The sequence below is a fragment of the Marmota marmota genome, unplaced genomic scaffold (assembly GCF_001458135.2).
Source record: "Marmota marmota marmota unplaced genomic scaffold, marMar, whole genome shotgun sequence".
Classification (NCBI taxonomy): Eukaryota; Metazoa; Chordata; class Mammalia; order Rodentia; family Sciuridae; genus Marmota; species Marmota marmota.
The window spans coordinates 51,363,693-51,385,807 of record NW_026000037.1 but is presented as its reverse complement, the minus strand read 5'-3'; the positions used below and the strand labels follow the sequence as shown (position 1 = coordinate 51,385,807).

Sequence of the window (22,115 nt, the reverse complement as noted above, 5' to 3'; positions counted from 1 at the left end):
TGTATGACACAGGAACCATGACAAAGCCTGGTGAGACAGCAGCTTGAGGAAGGACTGAGGTCACATTTGTCTGCCAATCTAGTGGAATAGAGATTAAAAGTGGTAAGCGAAGAGCAGTTACCAAAAATTGAGTAAGGCAATTTTTTTTGTGTGTGTGCACATCAGCATGTGTGGTATGAAAGAGTGTAAATAAATAGGCTAAATGTTGAGTAGTTCTCTCATAGTAGTGGGATGTTGATTGACATTTGTACATCTCTCCTTCCGCAACTAACATTCATTGCTTTTACAATAAGAAAAAAAAATCAATCTTTCATAAAATAGGCAATGACATGATTAGAAACATCACATTGAATGAAATTCAGGTAATTTTGCTATAAAGAAAACTCATAATAAAGACATACATTTGAAATTATTTTTTCATCTCTGGAATGAGAAAGACCAGATCTTGTGTTTTTGCTGTGACTGTTTATGGGTGCATGTGCAGAATGGGAGAGGAAGCTCAAGGAAACAAAGCAAGTCAGAAATCAGCTACTCAAAAGAATTTTGGGGTGGCCTTTTCACAGTACTCCACAAAGGGAGAAGTAATTCTTCCTTTGTGAAGAACTGTTGGCTCATTAACAATAATTAGTTCTTGGCATATAAGCATTCCCAGAAGATGGAATATGTCCACCTCCTTAAATTCACATAAGCTACCCAGAAACTCATGAGTTCCAGGAATTTTTATTAAAATTTTCATATAAACAAGCCATCATTTTGAGATTATAGTTCCTGGTAATGATCTCCATGAATGCAATCAAAATATGCATTTGGACCAGAAAATAGACAATGAAAAAATATGGAGAAGACATTTTCTTAAAGATAGATTTTTATTGAAATGCTTATTTTTTTCTTTACTCATTCACATTGGGTGTTACAGCACCATTAGTAAATTGTTATTTTTATGAGACTGTTTCACTTAGGAAATTTCTTAATTCATTACATTTTATTAGATCAGCAGTAATGAACCAAAAACAATATCATTTATTTTTATTACTACTGTAGGTTAAATCACAATGATTTATATAGCCAGATTGAAGCAATGACTGTGTAATTACTCTGTTATTGTCAACGATATATTTTTCTTAAATAAGACAATTTAACCACATTTAAAGTCAATAAATATAGAAATTTGTAAGTGAAAATAGTGGACTACTCACCCATCCTTTTCTACTCAAGGTACCATGTGGATCTATTCCAGGTGGTGAACATGGGGGAGGTAAGAAAATGAGCAAAAACATTTATATTAATGAAGTGACAATGATGAGCACTTTATAGTCAAGATGCATGGCTTTAGACTGCTATTCTTATTATTACAAACATAAAAGGGCTGATTCCCTTAAGCAGAAACCAAACAAAACCATTCCATACAGTTGATTTTCTGGATGTTTCTTCTCTTTGCATGAAAAGGAATATTTTCTTCTGTGATCATTTTCCTTTAATGTCTTAAAATTCCAAAAGTTACAGCTTTGTTGCCTCTATCATCTTCTGAAGCTTATGTCACTTCCATTAGTCCTTTTTTTTTTTTTTTTTTTTTTTAGCAGAAGTGAAAAATAACTACTGGAACACCTGTCTCTTAATCTTGAAACCACTTGAAGACTTATCAGGAACCATCTTCTTTTACTAAGAAAATAACCTTCATTTTAATATGTGCTAAGGCATTGAGCTAACAATTTTTAGATTTCTTCACCTATTTTGTTTTGGTAATGGTGTATTAATATTTGTGGTTACAATGAGAACATTGACTTCAAAATATTAAGAGGAAAAACAATTAGGGGTCTACCGTCCATTACCTACCATTGGATATCCAATTAATACTAAAAACCAAAAGGATTTCATAACTTATTTAGAAGCAAAACCTAAACTTAACAGTCATGTGGGCATCTTTAGTCTCAATTCTAGTTCACCTGATCATTCAACTACATTACATTGCTGAAGTTGTACGTGCTTGGTTAACAGTGTTTATGTAATTCTCTGTGAGAGTTCTCTCCTATGTATTCAATTTGCCGTATTGCTTTCTCACATTGAAAAAAAAAAAGAAGTCTTATTCTGCAACACATCTGGGCCAAGGGTTTTGGATAAGAGAAAGCAAATTATCTGTCTTTTCAATAAATGGTAAATTTGGTTTGAAAATGTGAATGAGCAGTAGAATTTTATGCCAAGATATTCCCTTGGTTTAATTTTTAAATATTTCATTGTGAATTCCTAAACTTTTCCTTTACCTTGTCTGCTTAATTCAAAATCCTAATAAACTGGAGATGTAGCTCAGTGATAAAGCCCTGTATTCAATCCCCAGCATTATGAACAGAACATCACTGATACGTGGATGGCCTGGATGCTCCACATTCAGGGGGTGGAGCAGATGGCCCTATAAATGACTTTTGGGCAAAACAATTAGAAATATTCTGTCAGAATAATTTTATAAATACAGGGGTCAACTTAATAAAAAAAGAAAACAAATGTTTTACATTTAGAAAGTCACCAGCAGCATAGCTCCTTCTGATTGAACTCAGGGCCCTGCCTTAATCATGCTAGACAAGTGTTTACCACTGAGCTGCAGTCCCAGCCCAGCATAGCTTCATTTTTGAGAGTTTTTTTTTTAACATTTAGTTTTTAGTTGTGGGTGGACATAATACCTTTATTTTATTTTTACATGGTGCTGAGGATCAAACCCAGTGCCTCACACATGCTAGACAAGCTACAACCATAGCCCCAGCATAGCTTCTTAAAGTGTGAAGAAGGCTCATAACTAGGCTCTTAAGTGTATTCTGGGCACTCACCACTCTCTAAGAATGTTTAGGCCTGGCTATGGTTTCCAGTTTGTTTTGACATTGGGCAGCTTTTTCTCAAGGACCAACTTTATGTTCCAGAATATGATGAATTAGATAAGTCCTAAAGTTTCTCTATATCCAGAAGATATGAATTGGAAATAGCAGCTATTCTTAAATTTAAGTGAAAGCTTATTACAGCATATTTCATGACCAGTAATTTAGGGCATTTTGAGTAAAAACAACTACAAAGAAAGTTCTATCTCTTTTGTTCCTTTTTCCCAATTCTCTCTCTTCGCTTCAGTTTTCTTGGAGCTTTTTAAAGTGCAAATGATTTCAGTTTATTTCTAGCAGTGTGAATATGACATAAGACTAACAAATATATGCATTGTCACACCAAATGAACACACAAAAACCTGAAGATGGAAAGTGTGCTTAGACCGTGATGCATGATTCACTTTCTAACAAAACATGGATTCCACTTCAAAGGAAAAGAAGAAAATAAAAGCTAAGCAATTTAAATTTTTCCTTTTCACTTGTTGTTGTATATGCTGCATCAGAATATAATTTAGAAGTGTAAATTATTTGAACTCTATCTTCTTGGAAATTACTGAATGGTAGTTGTTGATAGCAACATTGTGTCCTCTCTCCTATGTCATATTCCCTTCTTTTCCCTGCTTTAAGTGTGAGTGAGGGAACATATTGTATTTTAAATTTTCTTTTCATTTATTTAAATTTATGACAGTGGTCCTTAGTTTCTTCAAGCTCCCATGGTCTTTAGTAAATTTTCTTTTTTGCACTAGTTTTAAAGGTAATGCTTTCATTCCCTTGTGAATTTTTCTCTTTTAATTTACTCTCTCAAAAAAATTCAGTTTTTTTAATTGAACTTAATGAATGCAACAAGTGATGATACACTTGGGTTTAGAAATCCATGGGTTTACAACCATAAATTTCAGTTCAACTAAGAAAAAAAGATGCTAAAGAAGAAACCATAATTCAGACAGATTTGATTAACAAATTCAGTCATGTGATGATAAAAATCACAGTGTTTTATCATCAAAAATTTAATTCAGATCATTTAATTATAGCAGTGGATTGAATTAAAATAGCATAAAACCGAAGTTACATTTTTAGAAATTACTTCCACTTTTTTTTTTTTTTTTTAAACATTTCCCCCTTGTTTCTTAGGAAATACTGAAAACATCAAGTGGTTTTTGCTCTTTGAATTTATCAGGCCTGGGCATATTTTACTAGTGTTGATGATTTTAAGTTCTTTTAAGATGTACTGACTTGAACTCATACAAAACAAAGTAAGAAAAAAAATTTAAATGACCATATGTTCCCTTACTCACACTTAACCCAAGGAGAAAAGGGAGACTATAACACAAACAGGAGAGAGGACACACAATTGCTATCCACAACTGCCATTCAGTATTTTCCATGAAGATAAGTGTTTCATATATACCATACTTTCCAATTATATTGGAAAAGCAGCATACACAATTGAAAAGAAAATTTTTAAATTGCTTTGGTGTTTTTTTTTTTTTTCTTTTAAGTGGAATCTATGATTTTGTAAAAATAGTGAATGATTCATCATGGCCCGAGTACACCTTTGGTTTTCAGGTTCATGTGTGCTCATTTGGTATGACACTGCATATATTTGTGAGTTTGCTGTTGTATTCAAAGCAGAGGTTCCCGGGAGACAAACGATATCCCTTGTTTTCTTACTCTCTTTTGCTCTTTGGCATTTAACCCTCTTTGCTTAAGCATCACAGAAACAGTGAATTCATATTTAACATATTGGGGAGCAGATCTTTGTTTAGGGAGCTCCAACAGCAAAGATCACATTCAACCAGTTTAGTTATTGACATTAAATCTAAATAGAGCATCATATGGTATCTTAGGGAACTCCCATTATTTTCAATGGAAAATAACTCTTATTGAGTTGACAAAGTCTTTGATACAATTCAAGTCTATGATTACTGCAATAGAACCTACAGCCTTGAAAGCACTAATAAGCATAACAGCAAACTTAAGGAATTAAAAAAAAGTAGTACATAAAGATAATGATAATATAAGTTGATAAAAGTGTATATCACAGGTGGCAAATTTTATAACATTTGAGGTATGTTCCTTACAAAATCATGTGCTAACATATGCTCTAAAGTGGATAAATCTACAAAATTTCAGAAAGAAAAATTCCAATCCCACCTTTTAAAAAATTATTCAAGATGTTAATGATTTGTATTTCATACTACAAATGGTTTTTTCCCCCTGTAAAAATCAGTATCATTTCAAACTGAATGTGGTTCATGTGTGTAGAATTTAGTGACAGTAAAAATGTTAAGAAACAAATAGAGTGAAAGGCAAAGGGCAAAAAGCTTTATTCAACTGAATCAGCAGAATATAGGACGTTTTCAAAGTTAAAATTCAGAAAGACTTTGGTCCAATTTCTCTATTTCTTCTTAAGGCCACAGTTTTCTGTTATCCTGAACTTAAAATGAGCTAATGGACAGGACCTCCCATTTTCTTCAATTCCTTGCCTGCAGAATGTGCTACAGAAGTACTTTCCCTCACTGAAATCTATGATGGGTTACAGAGGAAATAAAAATATTGCCCTATTGCCTGTGGAGAAAGGAAACAGCATTTTAGAACCAAGGCAGAGGTCAGTATTTGTTTGTACTCAAACTTGATGTCACCATTCTGAGTGGCTTTCGATTGAACAGTCTATTGCTGTTCAGCCCAGCTCACAAAGAAAACATCTTATTTCTGATATATTCCATCTGAGGAGACAGAAGCTACCATTAACCTATTATAAAAGCCACTGGCATACCTAGATATTAAAAGAACAAATTTAAGGAAAACAGTGAATTGTGCAGATTTGAAAGTAGCAAGTTCCATTTGTGTTACTGCCCCCATCATACAGCTGGAGATACCAAACTTTGGGCTTTGTGAAAGCATCTCTAGATTTATAAAATGTGCCTCTGGATAAGTTTTATGAACAAACACAAAAAAGAAAAGGGAAAAAGAAATGAAAGTTAAACCTTATCTGTTTTTGTGCATTACTCTGAAGGTACAGTTCCATATTCTACTTACCTAATATTTACAAAGCTTAGGAAGATCAGGTTTAAAATGGTCTCTCCAGTCTCTTTTATTTTCTCTCATTTTTCCAACCTTTATAAATCTGAAATCATTGGTCTTTTTTCGGTTACTTGAATGTAGTCACAATTTATGATGGCTTTAGCACCTTCTCAGTATTGTTTCTGCAAAAATCTTACCTTTTTCTTCCTTTGGATAACTCTTAGTGCAGTACCAAAACTCAGCTTTTCCTTGCAAGACTGGGCTGGGTATTCATATTTTCCCTCTACTTTTCCATAAGTGGCATTAATCATCCTTTTGGGATATTTTTAATCTTCTCATCATATTGAAAACAAGATGAGAGGAAAGAACAAGGGAACTCCATTTACCATTATGTGGGAGGAGCACAGTATATGTTTAACAAACTTTAATTAATGGATTGTTATGGTTTACATATGTTGTCCCATAAAATCTCACATGTGAGACAATGCAAGAAGGTTTGGAGGAGCAATGATTGGGTTATAGCCTTAATCAAATTAGTGAATTAATCCTGATGGTATTAATTGAGTGGGGTGTGGCTGGAGGTAGGGGTTCATTGTGGGTGTAGCTTTAGGGTATATATGTCTATCTGGCAAGTAGACTCCTCTCTCCCTCCTGATCATCATGTGAGCTGCTTCCTTCTGCAACACGTTTCCGCCATGTTGTTCAACCTCACCTGAGGAATGGAGCCAGCTGTCTATGGAATAAGAGCTCTGAAAACATGAGTTCTCAAATAAACTTTCCTCCTCCACAGTTGTTCTGGTCCTGTCTTTTAGTCACAGCAGGGATAAAGCTGACTAAAACAGGGATATTCTAAATGTTTTCTGTCACTAAAATAAGCTGAATTTGTGAAAATAGTTTTAATTTTTAGAAATTTATACCTGATAATGGTAAATTGATTTTGCCTAATGTTTTTACTGAAAATAATATTAATAACAAGGATGATAATAATAGCTACTACTAACATTTATTGAACTTCTACTATGATTAGATACTATGTTAAGAGTTTTCATATATTTTTTTCATCCAATCTTTATAATGATTCAACAAAATGGAAATTTGTTTTCTCATTTTCTAATTGAGAAAGTGGATTTAGAAGTAATTTTTGTAATGTAATAACAGGAAAAGTAAGAATTTAAACCCAGATCTATTTTATTGATCATCTAAATCACCATATTATGTGGCTTCTACAGATAGGTATGGGTATTATTTACACTTTCAATATTTGATTAGTTTCATATTTTACTTTATTCTTAAATTATGTAGTAGCTATCTATGTGAGAGAAAATTAACCAAGAAAGGGGATAACTATTTTTTAAAATGCTTGCTCTTTGACTATATGTACTTATTAAAGGACTTTCCAAATAACTGTAGATATAGATATATATCTTACTGTCAGGAGTCCTCATTAATACTTTATGGTCTTTGCTTTCTCACATTTTACAATATCAAATTTCCAGCTTCTCATGGTTTTCATTATCTCTAATTGATGATTACAATTACCATGCTATATAGTTCCAAAACATTATCATCATATAACCATATTGTTGCTGGGGCTTAGTGAAAAACAAATTGTTTAAAAAATAATTCTACATCATTCAATCTCTGTGTCATGGTTTGGATGTTAGGTATCCTGTGAGACAATGCAAGAAGGCGTAGAGGAAAAATGATTGGGTTATGAAAGCCTTATGCTAATCAGTGAGTTAAACTCCTGATGGGATTAACTGAGTGATAACTGGGAAGTGGGGTGTGGCTGGAGGAGGTGGGGCATTGGGGACATGGCTCTGGGGTATATGTTTGTATCTGGTGAGTCTCTCCCCCTGCTTGCTGATCATCCTGTGAACTGCTTCCCTCTGCCACACTCTTCTGACATGATGTTCTGCCTCATCCTGAATGTTGAAATTTGGTCAACTGTCTCTAGACTGTGATTTCTGAAACCGTGAACCCGCAAATAAACTTTTCCTCCTCTACAGTTGTTCTAGTTGAGTCTTTTAGTTACAGAAGCAAAAAAAGCTGATGAAAACACTCTGTTTTTTTGTGAGGTACTTAAATATTATCACCATTTTATCTTCCTGTATTGATGAAGAAGTTGAGGTTTATTACAATTAAGTAATTAGTAAGTGCAGGAATATGAATTCAAACTGTTGGAATCCAGTGGTGGTGACGTTCAAGTTCCAGTGATTTTTGTGAGTAAACAACTAGATACAAAAATTCCTTTCTTTCCTGTCTGTCTTTTGTCCCCTTGTGTAGTTCAGACAGAAAGGAAATTTCCTTTCTTTCTTTCTTAGTCTATTAGTTCAGAACATCTTCTATATGAAAAGATTCATGCGAAATTCCTGAGTACTCTAAAATACCTCTCTGTATAACCCAAGAGGTGACTTATCTGAAGCTGAATTATCAGTAAGTTTTAATTTTGTTTCAGGAAAGATTTTTTAAGTTTCACCCTGTTGTTTTTTACATAATTTTGCACAAATATTATCAACACAGTTACATAAAAGAACACACATCTAATGTTGCACATTAAAAATATATTTTCAATATTTAGCAACAAAGCCTCTCAGTGAATTAATCAAAAAATTTACCATTTCTGGACTCATTGCCATGATTTGGTGGTAGCATTTGATCTGACTTGGAGTAGGTAATATGTGATAAATTGCTTAGCAAATTAGAAATTAGGACCTTTGCCCTGTTGAATTAGGCTAGGGCTCCTCTAAATTGAAGAGAGATAGTTCGCGACATGCAATGTGAGAAATGGAGTGTTCAGTTATAGGTCTAACTTCTTCCTCTGAAAGCGCAAGTTGTATCTTTGATGGCCTGTGCTGCTTGGGGATTAGATATTCCAGCCCCCACACTGAGTTCATGGTCCTTTGGAAGACTTCTTTGTATTTTCAAAATATTTCTGGACATTGCCTTCCAGTTAGAGTCATCACTGTTTCAGCATTTTACCAACCTTCTGAAATCATTTAAGATTGGGGACTTGCCAGATAAATGTCATAGAGACAATTAAAGGCATGGCTGTTCATGAATATTTTGCTCTAATCAAGGATGGGGAAATCATTAAAAATATTCTTAGATGCCATCATGTGACTACTTGGCCATAGCAATAAATAATGAGGTACTATAATGTTTTGTAGAATCCTTTGAAAAATTACTTTATGATTGAAAGTAGAAGTTGGTACAGTATGAAACTTAATGGCGCATTTATGATTTTAAAAAATATACTAACAAACATGTGCATCAATAACATAGTGGGCAAAGTCTGCTTACTATATAGTCTCACAAATTCCTTGAAAAATAAGCTTTCTCTTACTTTAGAGAAGCTTATACTAAATGGATAAAATAGATATTTTTCTAAGAATCAATGGACTAATGAGCATATTCTAGACAAATGTGGTACCATCTCCAGTCTCCAGCAAGCACTGTCTTTTCAGAGAATGACAATGACAATATATACGCATTCTGGAGAGATCTGAAACTAAATAGCCACATCTGCTTACTAGTTTCTCAAGGAAAGATGATCAGTAGTCCTTGGAGAGAGACAGTTTTACATGCCACCTTTGATTTCACAGTCTTGAATTGCTCATCTGTAAAGCACTTTTGTTGACTGAAGGATCTGTGAGTCAGAATGAACAAAGACATATTCACTTTATAGCAGATATGTGGATACACACTTCAGTCTAGGTGTCAAAGCTCAGCAGATATTTTTATAAAAGGAATATCTCACTTGCCAAGAGTGACACTTGAAAACTAGCTTCACTTAGCATCTCTGAGTCTCATGAAGATTACATAGCAGCAGACAAAATGCTATTGAAGGCAAAAGAGGAAATAAACACCTTATTACTTGATAATTTCACTCTGACTGACAGAATACATATTAAATTGCAAAAACTATCAGTTGTGCATATATTGTCAGCCATTAATTAATCAACAAATATTAACCAACAACTTTATAAAGCATAAAGGGGTTTACTTTTATCATTTTATTTTATTTTGATATTGGGGATTGAACCCAGGGACAGTTAACCACTCTGCCACATTCCCAGCCCCGCCTTTTTTAATGTTTTATTTTGATACAGAGTCTTGCAAAGTTGCTGAGGCCCTTGCTAAATTGCTGAGTCTGGCTTTGAACTCATGATCTTCCTATTTCAGTCTCATGAGCTTCTAGGATTATAGGTGTGTGCCATCATGCCCAGCTATAAGGGTATTTATTAACATGTGTTCTATTAATTTAAATAGTTGCTCTGATACTTTCTATATAACCTAATAGAGGTGGAAATCACTTGGATGTGCTTAAGTTTTTCAGTTTTTTGTTCAATCTTTATCTTTGAAAGATAATACTTATGCTCTCATCCTATGCTGCTGGAAATCTCGTAGCTACTCCCTATTAATAAAATAATTGTAAAAATCAAGGATTTCCTGAGTCTTCAGTTTTTCTAGTTACATCTTGTTTTGGTACCTTGCTTCCACTTGGATATTAATTTCCTCAGTTGGTCTCTTATGGCTCTTCCTTTATTATCCAAACGTACGTACTATGGTAGCTTCCCTCATCAGTTAGGAAAATGAGAATGCAGAAGGACCAGGGTTTTACTCAGTATCTGGGCATATTAGTCCGGGGTTCTATCACAGTAAAATATCCCCCAAAACTGGAAAATAAATCCTAGACACCCTTATTCTTAAAAATTCCTTAGACTTTCTTGCTAGTTGCTCTTCAGACAGCCCCAGACATCTACAGAGCCTTGCTTACCCTTCTTTAAACAACCTGTCAAACATATCATGCAGCCAGTTGACTGAACAAGCAAAACTCAAAGAGACATAAAGAAATAATATTTTTTCTCTTCTCCCATTGCCATCTCCTACCCCACTGCCCCACTGCTCACTCAAACTCTCTCTATGGGCTCGTTTTCTGTTCCTGAGTGAATTCTAACAGAAATCCCGTGGAATTTTATAATCACTTTCACATAATAAACTTTTTTTTTTTTTTTTAGTGGTGCTGGGGATTGAACCCAGGGCCTTGTACATGGGCGGCGAGCACTTTACCAAATGAGCCCAATAACCATTTTTAAATCACAAAACAGACAATTCAAAAATCAAAACATTCCGTACTTTTAGCTCATCTTACAGTAAATGTTTCCAAGCCCATTTGAGTGTCTACTGAGGGCAGAAAGCTGGGAGCTAAGCCCTGTTTGACCCAGCATCTCAGTCCTGTCCCCTTCCTTCATGGTGAACAGCTCTACCTCCTCCAGTGTTGAAAGTGGATGAGGGCAGCAGAGACTGGCCATGATTGGACACCACGTAATTCGGCATTAGTTTCCTCTAGCACAGCAGATGCTTTAAATTTGAACAATTTCTTCTTTCATGTGATATTCACAAGTTCTTTGGAGGATCATTCAGTTCTGGAGACTTCTGATCTATTTAATTTCTGTAATTCAGGCAAAGGATTTGCCCAGCTTACTATTACTCTGCAAATCCCCCATTTTCCTGTGTACCACTCCACATGATCTTTTTCTGTTTCCCTCCCACCAAGTGCTGCACTTAGGAAGAGCCCATTTAACTTGAGGACAAGCTGTCTCTCTGCTTTGATGCTTACATGCACTGATGGGAAGCCCTGGCTCATCCATGATCTTCAGGCATTCCCAGCAGAGCTGCCATTTCCCGCTGTACCATGCATCAGAGACACCAGCCAGCTAGTTCTCTTCCCTTCAGGAAGGCTTTTCAGGGAATGTCCTGAGACCCTAGCCAAGCTCATTGAAGGGGCATTTTGAAACCCTTGTCCCTTAGGTTATGGGGACGGAGAAGCCATTCCCTCTTCTATAATAATGTGGTGATGGAATGACTGCACATCACTATATTTCAAGAACATTCCCTCTAATTCCCAACCTCATTCTTCCTACTTATCTAACATTGTTTAAAGACTAGAAGTGGGGTTCAGTGAACAGAACTCATTCTTACTCAGAACAACCTCCCTTGGAGGCCTTAATTAGGGCTTGAACATCTCATTTTGAATTTAGGCATTGATGCTACCTATTTATTGTTGGGCCTCAACCAAAATTGAGACAAATATTGATCCATTCTATCATGTTGTAATATTGAAAAGAAAGATCGGGTTCTCTCTCCAAGAGAATTCTATAGTCATATTTTGAAATAAAACTTACTCTAGCTGCTGATTCTTCACTTTCTGAAGATAGTAGTATACCTTGTGCCACTTTTAGCTCCAAGATGTACTTGAAATCAACTAAAGTACCAGGATATCTCCACAGGCCTGTGGTGTACATACAGAAAAAAAATGCATAAATATGAATATTTTCTGAGCTCCTTGGTCTTGTGGCTCAGAAAAAGTTGATCTGCTGGGGTAGGGCACATACACACACAAACTAAACTCCAGCACATGGACTGTTAGAGCATATGAAGTGGTTGAGGATGTTTTTCTTCCTAAATTTGAGGAGAGTGGCTGTTTCAAATGGTTCTAGATACACAAAGCTGGCTTTCAGAAATAAAAATGAAATGAAACATCTATGAATTGGAAACAGTGATATTATTTTCTTCTCTGGGTTTTGGTCAGAATTAAGTATACATGGGTGAATGACTTGTACTATGTTTTTAAAGTAATGAGTACTTATTAAATGTTAGGTATTATTCCCATTAACATTACTAAAATGATTATCATTAATGATGATGTTTACGTCTACATCCTGAAAACTAAAAACAGTGTCCAGTACATGACAGAATATAATAGTTGCTGAATGAGTGAATAACTTTGTAAAGGACTGCTGATCCTCAAAATGTTCAGGACAACTATTCTGAAAACTATATTTTATTAAAATATTTCTAGATATTGCTTTGTGGAATGAGAATTGTGTCATTCTTGTTCACTGTTGTATGACATGCCTGACATGCTCTTTTACGCACTAAATTCCCCCAATATAAATATTTTTATAAATAGGAGACATTATTAGATGTTTCATACTTAAAGTCAATATTATATTTTTCAAAAAGAATAAGGTAATACAAAAATAGCCATTTTTATATTTATGACTTTTCTTACCTTTTACTGCTCCATTCAAAAATTGGGAATTAGTCAAATTTATTGAAAAAGGAAATATTATTAAAATAAAATTTTACAGGTACAAGTGAAGCTCCTATGATCACCTCCTCAAATTCATTTCCTTCTTTATCAGATAAAATGATTGTCCTGAATGTATGTTTTTATATATTAACAAAGAACAAGCAGTTTTAAAATATTATATAGTTGTATTCATTATACATGTATATTATTATAAAATTAGATTTTTTATCCACATTTTGTTTTATTTTATTTATTTATTTATTTATTTATTTATTTTTTTTTTTTTTTGGTACTGGGGATTGAACCCAGGGCCTCATGCATGTGAAGCAAGTACTCTACCAACTGAGCTATATCCCCAGCCCCATATTTTATTTATTTATTTTTATGTGGTGCTGAGGATCGAACCCAGCGCCTTATAAGTGCAAGGCGAGCGCTCTACCGCTGAGCCACAACCGCAGCCCCACACATTTTGTTTTAAACTTCAATCAAAACGGTACAGATGTTCTCTGATCATTCATTTCAACTGCCATATAAAATTTATTATATGAATGAAAGAAAAAAAGCTTACCTATTTTCCTATTTACGCATATTTATTCACAAATTTTCTTTTATTAATCATGCTGCAACAAGCATTCATTAGCTAATTCCTGTGCATATGTACTTCAGTTTCTCTTCTGTGTGGTCCAAGAACTGGAATTGCTTGATCAGCAGTGTTACTAGATATTCCAACTGGTCTTAGAATTGGTGACTCAGCACTCTCACAAGCCATGTATAAGCAATCTCAATATCCCCAAATCCTCATCAATAATTATACTGTTTGATTTAAACATTTTTGCCTGTGTTGAGTTTTTTAATAATTATTTTGTTTCCATTATCTCCATGTACTATTTCCCTGTTAACTAGTGAGATTTATGCATGTTAATTGGCAGGCCAATTATCTAAATTTTTAGTAGAAGATTTTTAAAGTTTTTACAAGAATTGAGGCTTACTTCTATTATATAATATGGTGGCTTTTTAAAAATTATTCCTTTGATATGATTATGTATTTTTTTCTTTTACATCTTTTATTGAAGTAGATTTTCATGGTTCTTTCCATATATTTTTTTCAGTTTTCTTTGGAAGCACTACAGGCAAATTTGTTATTTTTTATATTTTAATATTCATGTTGTGCTAGTTGGCTCTTCATTGATGTGATCAATGCACCTGACACGAATTTTGTCTCATAGTTTCAGAGATTTCAGTTGATAGTCAGCTGGCCACATTGCTTTGTGTCTGAGGTGAGGTAAAATAACAGTGGAAACACATGGTAAAGGAAAGTTGTTCAGCTCATGGCAGCAAGAGAGGAAGAGAGAAGGAGGCCCATGACAAGAAATGCCCTTAAGGATATACCCCTAGTGACTTACTTCCTTCAACAAATGCCCCCACCCTACACACCTACAGTTTTGACATCTCACACTGTCTACTCAATGGATTAGTCCACTGATGAAGTCAGAGCCTTCACAAAAAGCCGTACCTCTGAACAAAAGCCCTACCTCTGAACATAGGTGCCCTGGGGATCAAGCCTTTAACATTTGAATTTTGGGGGAACAACCATATCTGAACCATAACACATGGTAACTTTAACTTTTCTCATGAAATTCAAAATTATTCAGTATTTCCATCCTGCTTCTTAATACAACATAGATTTCAACATAGTTTACCAACTGAACACAAAAAAGGTCAATCTTGTTCTCATCATTCAGAATTTAATTTTACCTTTAAAAATACTCATTTAAAGTTATTGGTATTTTATGAATACTTGTGCTCACTGTTTGTTTTGTCTCATGTTTTATCTTTGTTTGTGGTGTCCCTTTTTTTCTACATCCTACTTTACTAGACCTTTGGTGAGAAACTATTTGTGATAAGCTCTTTGCTGTGTGAAATATCTTTGTGATTATTCTTGCATTATATGTGGGTGTAAATTGGTTTGTTGTTGCAATGTAGCAGACACACAATTTCATTGGAAGACTATAATAAGCCATCATTTAGCTCATGCATCAGAGAATATGATAGATTAGCTGTGGAAGGTGTGCTTCATGCATGCCATGTCTCTCATCTTCCTTGTGTAACCAGCAAGAGATCCTAGATCTTCATGATTTATCATGAAGTTGGCAGAAATACATAAGAGTAAGGAAGGTGGCTTAAAACCCAGGCTTACATCTGGCATACTAATACTTCCAACATAATGTATTGGCCACAACCAGTCATATTGCTGCATGTAGAAACCAGTGAAAAACACTTTACTTGTTCACTGGGACAAATTGCAAAGTTATGTGGCCTATGGTATGATTATAGAAAAAGAAAAGGATTGAGAAGAGTAATGAAATTCTCTTCATTTGGTGTCAGTGATGTCATCTCACCACATGGGAGCTGTTGATCCTTTGTTTTCTGTCATCTGTTACTGATGGCACATATGTGGCACACACAACTTTTCTTTTTGGTTTTTAAGATTTTCTCTTTGTCAGTAATATTCTGAAGATTAACTACAATGTTTCTGAATGTGGCTTAATTATATTGGTCCTTTTTGGTACTCAAGATATATTACATTTGTTTTTAACTCTGAAAATTAATCTACAAACACAACTTAAACATACTTAAATTATACTTGACTATTACTTTCAGCCTCAGAACTCTAATTGGAAGTAAGTTAGATTGTCTCAGTCTGTTGCTTTTATTTGAATCTCTCTCTCTCTCTCAAGACTTTTTTGTTTTAAATTAGTTATCAATTCAATTAGGTATAAATTACAGCAAAATGCATTTTGATTCATTGTACACATTGCAGCACAACTTTTTATTTCTGTGGTTATACATGATATAGCATCATACCCTATGTGCAGTCTATGTACCTAGAGTAATAATGTCCATCTCATTCCACCATCTTTCCTGCTCCCATGCACCCTCCTCACCCTCCCTCCCATTTCCCCAAAGTTTCTGCATTCAAGACTTCTTTTTAATATCCAACAGACTCTATATAGTTTGCCTCTTTTTGTTTCTTCATTTGTTGATTTATTTATTTATTTTTATGTTGAGGATTGAACTCAGGGCCTCATACATACTAAGTTCCCTCTCTGCCACCAAGGCTACACCCATAGCTTCTATTTGCTCTTTTTTTAAAACAAAATATTTTATTTTATTTTATTAGTTTTCGGCGGACACAACATCTTTGTTTGTATGTGGTGCTGAGGATCGAACCCGGGCCGCACACATGCCATGCGAGCGCGCTACCTCTTGAGCCACATCCCCAGCCCTCTATTTGCTCTTTTTAAAATGAAACTTGCTTCCTTCAGCTTTCAGAGTGATTTAATCATATTTAAAGTATTTGTCAGACAGTTGTTAAATATATTTTCTTCTCCAGCAGCACTTTTCCAACATTATTGTACATATGAGTTTCCTGGTGTTTATATTAAAATGTAAATTTTAATTTAGTAAGTCTGGGTTGATGCCTGAGATTCTGTTTCTAGTAAGCTCCCAGGTGATGCTAAGGCTTCTGGTCCAAGGATTGTACATTAATTGGTAAAGATCTAGAGATAAAATATTTGGTATGTTTTAGTCTTTTTTAAGGTGCATCCACACATTTGAGATGTATGTTTTCAGACTTATTTTGGTTACATTTATTATTTTCTTCCTCAACCTCCAGATACCTCACCCTCTCATCTCCCTTTCTACTGACTAGTTTATGATTGACTCCAGGTAACTCACAGTGTTCCTGGTCCAAAATTAAGTTTTTTACTGACCCTTTCATATTACTTGGTCTGCAGAGATATTAAGCGCCAATCAAATATTTTAAAGGAGGAGGTATACAGTTTTATTCATTCTTGGTCAAGATGTTATATCTGTGTCCCACTGTCCTTCTACCTTCCTGGGTGAGGAACTAAAATTCCATCTTAATAACTCTCACCTCATTTTATGAGTTATTATTTGAGCTCCTGACTTGAAATGGTAAATTCTGGTTTTACTCCCCGTTTTATTGCCTCAGAACCCCTTTAACTCATACATTTTCTGGTAGCCAGGCATCTGAGTTCATTAGGCTTCTGAGTGCAGTAGACTTTTGAGTTCAATTCCACTTTCAATTTGCATTTTTTTTGTTTGCCTCCATATATATATATATATATATATACATATATATATATATATATATATATCTCACACATACACATACACAACCACAAATATTTGAATATGTGTATGTGTATTTTGGGGTCTTCATTTTCAACTTTTATCTCATGTTATTATGTATCAGGAGCAGAAATTGTGGACCCAGGTATGAATATATAGATATCTCTCAACCAAATATCTTTCTGTAAAACTTTTTAAGCCAAAGACCAAACTTTCTATCTTTGAAATAAATTTTAAGCACAGAACTTATGAAAATATAAAGTTAATAATTATTGATATAAGATTTTTTTTCCAAGTTATTTACCATTTTATCTAATTTTAAAGTTTTTTTTTTTTTAAAAAGTGTGATTTTCAAAGTGAAGTTTTAGAATCAGGCCTTGTTTGAGGAAACAATAACAGAAGTCATAAGAAAGTAGGAAGCATCACACATAAAGGATATAAAGCATTCATGTATATTTGATTGGTAATACTTAGGTTTCTGTTTGCTCGATCACAACTGTATATGAATTCATATGATTAGTGTGTAAATTCAATGAAATATGAATGGTGTTTTGCATTTTTGTTGTATTCTCATGTATGTATTTTTTTCTCTTTGTTTATATCCTTCCTCTCTCTTTGTGTTTTCTTGGATTTTCTGTCCAATGTTTCTCCAACCAATAGCCAATGTCTATTGGCTCTTCTTCCACTCTTCCTATGAATTTTTTACTTCTAGCTTCTCTCTTCCTCTCTCAAGAACATTGCATACCACACTACCTCTGTTTTCTTGTCCACCATTTGAAATTATAGACCATTTTAACAAATTTTCTGTTTATACTATAAATAATTATTGAACTCAGCTTTTTGGTTTAAAGTAAGGAAGCGGTAGATGCCTTAGTGGGAGCTATTAAGATTAAGGCTATGTATTGTTTATACTAGGTGCTGTTGATATTGGTCTCACCACTAAAGCTGAGGTGCTAGAAACCTTCAGGGACACCATAGGTCTATAGATAGAATTTGTAATGACTTAGATCCTTTACTTCTAGATTGGAAAACACATTAACAACATGAAAAAACAAGGGAAAAAAGCACCCCACACAAACCAAGATGCTTCAACAACAGAAGCCACTGATAACACAGTAGAAGAATTGTCCCAAAAGGAGTTCATATTGTACATAGTTAAATTTATATGTGAAATAAAGGAGAGTAAAAGTAGTGAAATAAAATTAAAAAAAAAACACATAAAGAGAAAGACCCACTTTTAGAGATTGTTAAAAAAAAAACAACAAGCAGAAATCCTCAAAAGGAAGTAATCAGTAAACCAAATTATAAATTCAACAGAAAGCATCACCAACAGACAAGACTGGTTGAAAGAGAGAAATTCAGACAATGAAGACAAAATACATAATCTTGAAAGTAGAGTTGACCATGCAGAGCAGATGGTAAGAAATCATGAACAGAACATCCAAAAATTATGGGATAACATGACAAGACCAAATTTAAGATTTATTGGAATATAAGAAGGAGCAGAGATAGAAACCAAAGGAATGTACAATCTTTTTAATGATATAATAGCAGAAAATTTCCCAAACCTAAAGAATAGAATGGAAGATCAAATACAAGAGCCTACAGGACTCAAATGTACAAAATCACAACAGACCCATACCAGGACATATTATAATGAGAATGACTAACACAGAGAATAAAGATAAAATCTTAAAGGCTTTGAGAGAAAAAAAGATCAAATTACGTATAGGAGGAAACCAATTTGGATCTCAACTTATTTTTTAACCTAGACTTTCAAAGCTAGGAGGTCCTGGAATAATATAGCTTAAGCTCTGAAAGAAAATGGATGCCAGCCAAGAATCTTATATCCAGCAAAGTTAAGTTTCAGCTGTGAAGATGAAATTAAGACCTTTCATAATTAACAAAAATTAAAAGAATTCCCAACTAGAAAGCCTATATTATAGAACATACTCAATAAAATATTCCATGAGGTTGAAGTGAAAACCAGCAAAGGGAGGATCTACACTAAAGAAACATTCAACCAAAGGAGAAACTAAGACAACTCAAAACCAGAAATAAATCAAAATGACAGGGAATACAAATCATATCTCAATAATAACCTTGAATGTTAATAGCCTAAATTCATCAATTTAAGACATAGATTGACAGATTGGATTAAAAAACAAGACCCAACAATATGCTGTCTCCAAGAGACTCACTTCATGGGCAAAGACATCTATAGGCTGAAGGTGAAAGGATGGGAAAAAAATTATCACTCATATGGATTACATAAACAAGCAGAAGTTTCCATTCTCATTCCAGATAAAATAGACTTCAAACCAAAGTTAATCAGAAGAGACAAAGAAGGACATTTCAAACTTTTTAAGGGAAGTATATATGAGCAGAACATAGAAATTATAAATATTTATGCACCAAACAATGGGCATCTATGTACATCAAACAAACCCTTCTCAATTTTAAGAGTCAAACAGACCACAATACAATAATACTGAATGACTGTGACATGCCTCTCTCCCTACTAGACAGATCTTTCAAACAAAAACTAAATAAGGAAACTATAAAACTAAATAATGCAATCAATAATTCAGACTTAACATACATATATAAAATATTTCATATATATATATATATATATATATATATAGTGACTATATGTATGTATACATGGTGCATCTAGGTGATTTCAGTCTGCAAATTCCTCCACACCATTAAATTCATAAAGCTGAAGGGACCCTTATCACATCCTACTCTTTTCTTAAAGTGCTGATAATTTACTTCAGAAAAGTCATTTAACTAACACTTTCTTTAAAATATGAAAATATGCTTCACCTACTTCTTTTTGTAATATATCCCAAAGTCTTTTAAGATTAATGATGAGGAAGTTGAGTGTGATAGTCTCATGGCAGGGAAAGAGATGCCAGATAGTCTTATTTCTGCCCCTAAGAAGACACTTGATTTACGACAATTTACTCCAGCTATTTACGCCTCAGTTTCATCTACAGAAAAAACATAGAGACTTTCACTTGTTCTAACAAATTGTTGTGAGATTGAAATCATAAATAACTTATTTTCCCCCTTCTCCTCCTTCTCCTCCTTCTCCTCCTCCTTCTCATTCTCCTTCTCCTCTCCTTCTCCTTCTTCTTCTTCTTCTTGAAATGGGAGCTCACTAAGTTACCCAGGTTGACTTTGAACTCACAATCCTCTTGGTTTAGCCTCCAGAATAACTGGGATTATGGGATTGTGCTGGGATTACAGGATTGTGCAACTACCTCCACAAACAGCTTTTTAGAAAAGTTAATTTTGAAATGCAATGATACGAAAGACAATAAATTCAAACTAGGTACCTAAAATTCCTTACTGTCAAGATCACAGCTAATACATCCTTCTTCAGAGAACACTTGGAGTAAAAAATCAGTAAAGAACTTAATTCCTTTGGTGGTCAAATCTAATGTGTTTAGCCATATGGCGCATCCAAAATAAACTTCTTTTCATATACTGCAACTTTCCAGGAAGCCTTGGATAAAATACTTTCTTACATTGCTCTCTTTTATCACCATTCTTTTCATTTCATTAAAAAAATCATTCTTACCTTTTGGTTAGTGGGTCATAAACTCAGAATGAATTCAGAAGCTAACACATATTTCAGCAATTAGCACCCTAGAATCTCAAGCCGCTTTTTGGCAATATTCTAAAAAGATGATTTCAGCACCTTTCATCCCCCATTTGTTTGATACTTCACTTTCCCATGTCCTTGGACTTGGCAGGCTATAGAGTGCTAGAGGCACATTCTTAGGTTGGTGAGGAAAGTGTGAGCAACTTGAAGATGCTAAATAGGGACATTAGCTACATCTGAACCAGATATACTGAGTGAGTGGGGTTTTGTTCCTGGCCTGTTCTCTCTATTTTTAAATGTGATTGTACTCAGAACTATTTTGAACATTTTAGTTAACTCCCTGCTGTCCACCTATCTATCTTATTATTAGCTACCCTCTTCAGAAATAGTTTTTAAAAAGTTAAAAAAGAGATGAAATAAAATGTCTTCCAAACTACAAGTACCTCTGGCTTCAGAGGAATGAGCAGACTCTTAGCTGCTTTTATACCTCTTTTCTCAGAGGCAGGAACAGCTGAAAACCAAATAGGGAGGAGGAAAAATGGTCTAGCAGGGAAAGTCCTTTATATTTTGAGTGTCACTTTACATACTCAGGAGAATTAACATTTAGTTCTCCCCTAGGTAAAGAAGGGTAACACTAACGTAATTATAACCATATTTTCTTATTTCTCCTCTGTTTCTCTCCTCTCTTAGTCCAGGAAACAATGATGTTAAGTTGTATCACATCCATTCTCCTTATAACTCAGCTTCTTTAGCTCTCATTTCCCTGGTCATCCAGTTTACTCCAGTTTTGTAATCTCAGATGTTTCCAGAGGTTGACTCCTTCTCAACATTCTGTGTGTGCCTGGCTTGGCTCTCCTGCAGAAGTCTTTCCTAACTCCCCAGTGGAAATTCCGTCAATCTTCCACTTCAGTTACACTCTCCCATTACCCTGTGTGATTAGTTCTCTATAGCAATTACCAACACCTGAAATTATTTAGTTATATATTATCTATTGCTTATTAATTTGTTTACTTGTTTATTGCTCATCTCATACAGTTTTCTGTAATTTCCTCATTGTAGTGACCTTTTCTGTGTTGTTTTTCACCCATCTGGATAGCAGGGACGGACTATAAATATTTGTTAGACTAACAGTTGAAACTTTCATATTTACTACACAATGTTTCACCAAATAACAAGCATCTTCAAGAACATGGAATAGCCAGCATACACAGTAACTTTAACCTCTGTGTATTTTACCTTCTTAGAATTAATATGCTTAATAAACATCATTGAGAATATAAACTTAAGACTTTACAATGATAGGAGTATTATAAAAGATGTAGGATATAATAATATTATATTATTCATAAAATACAATAAA

At 34.2% G+C, this 22,115-nt stretch overlaps 1 long non-coding RNA gene across 3 annotated transcripts in view; it reads right to left on the bottom strand.

Moving 5' to 3' along the window:
* Nucleotides 1–20,903, bottom strand: part of LOC125619418 — a 42,749-nt gene extending 21,846 nt beyond the window's left edge. For 2 of the 3 annotated variants that reach the window (XR_007350957.1, XR_007350958.1), the window contains exons 1-2: nucleotides 6,083–6,222; nucleotides 1,197–1,228 (exon numbers count right to left, since the gene is read on the bottom strand). This is a non-coding gene — a long non-coding RNA (uncharacterized LOC125619418). Of the gene's footprint in view, nucleotides 1–1,196; nucleotides 1,229–6,082; nucleotides 6,223–20,731 lie in introns of those variants that run through there. The other variant, XR_007350959.1, reaches the window with a different exon arrangement.
* Nucleotides 20,904–22,115: the final 1,212 nt, after the last annotated feature.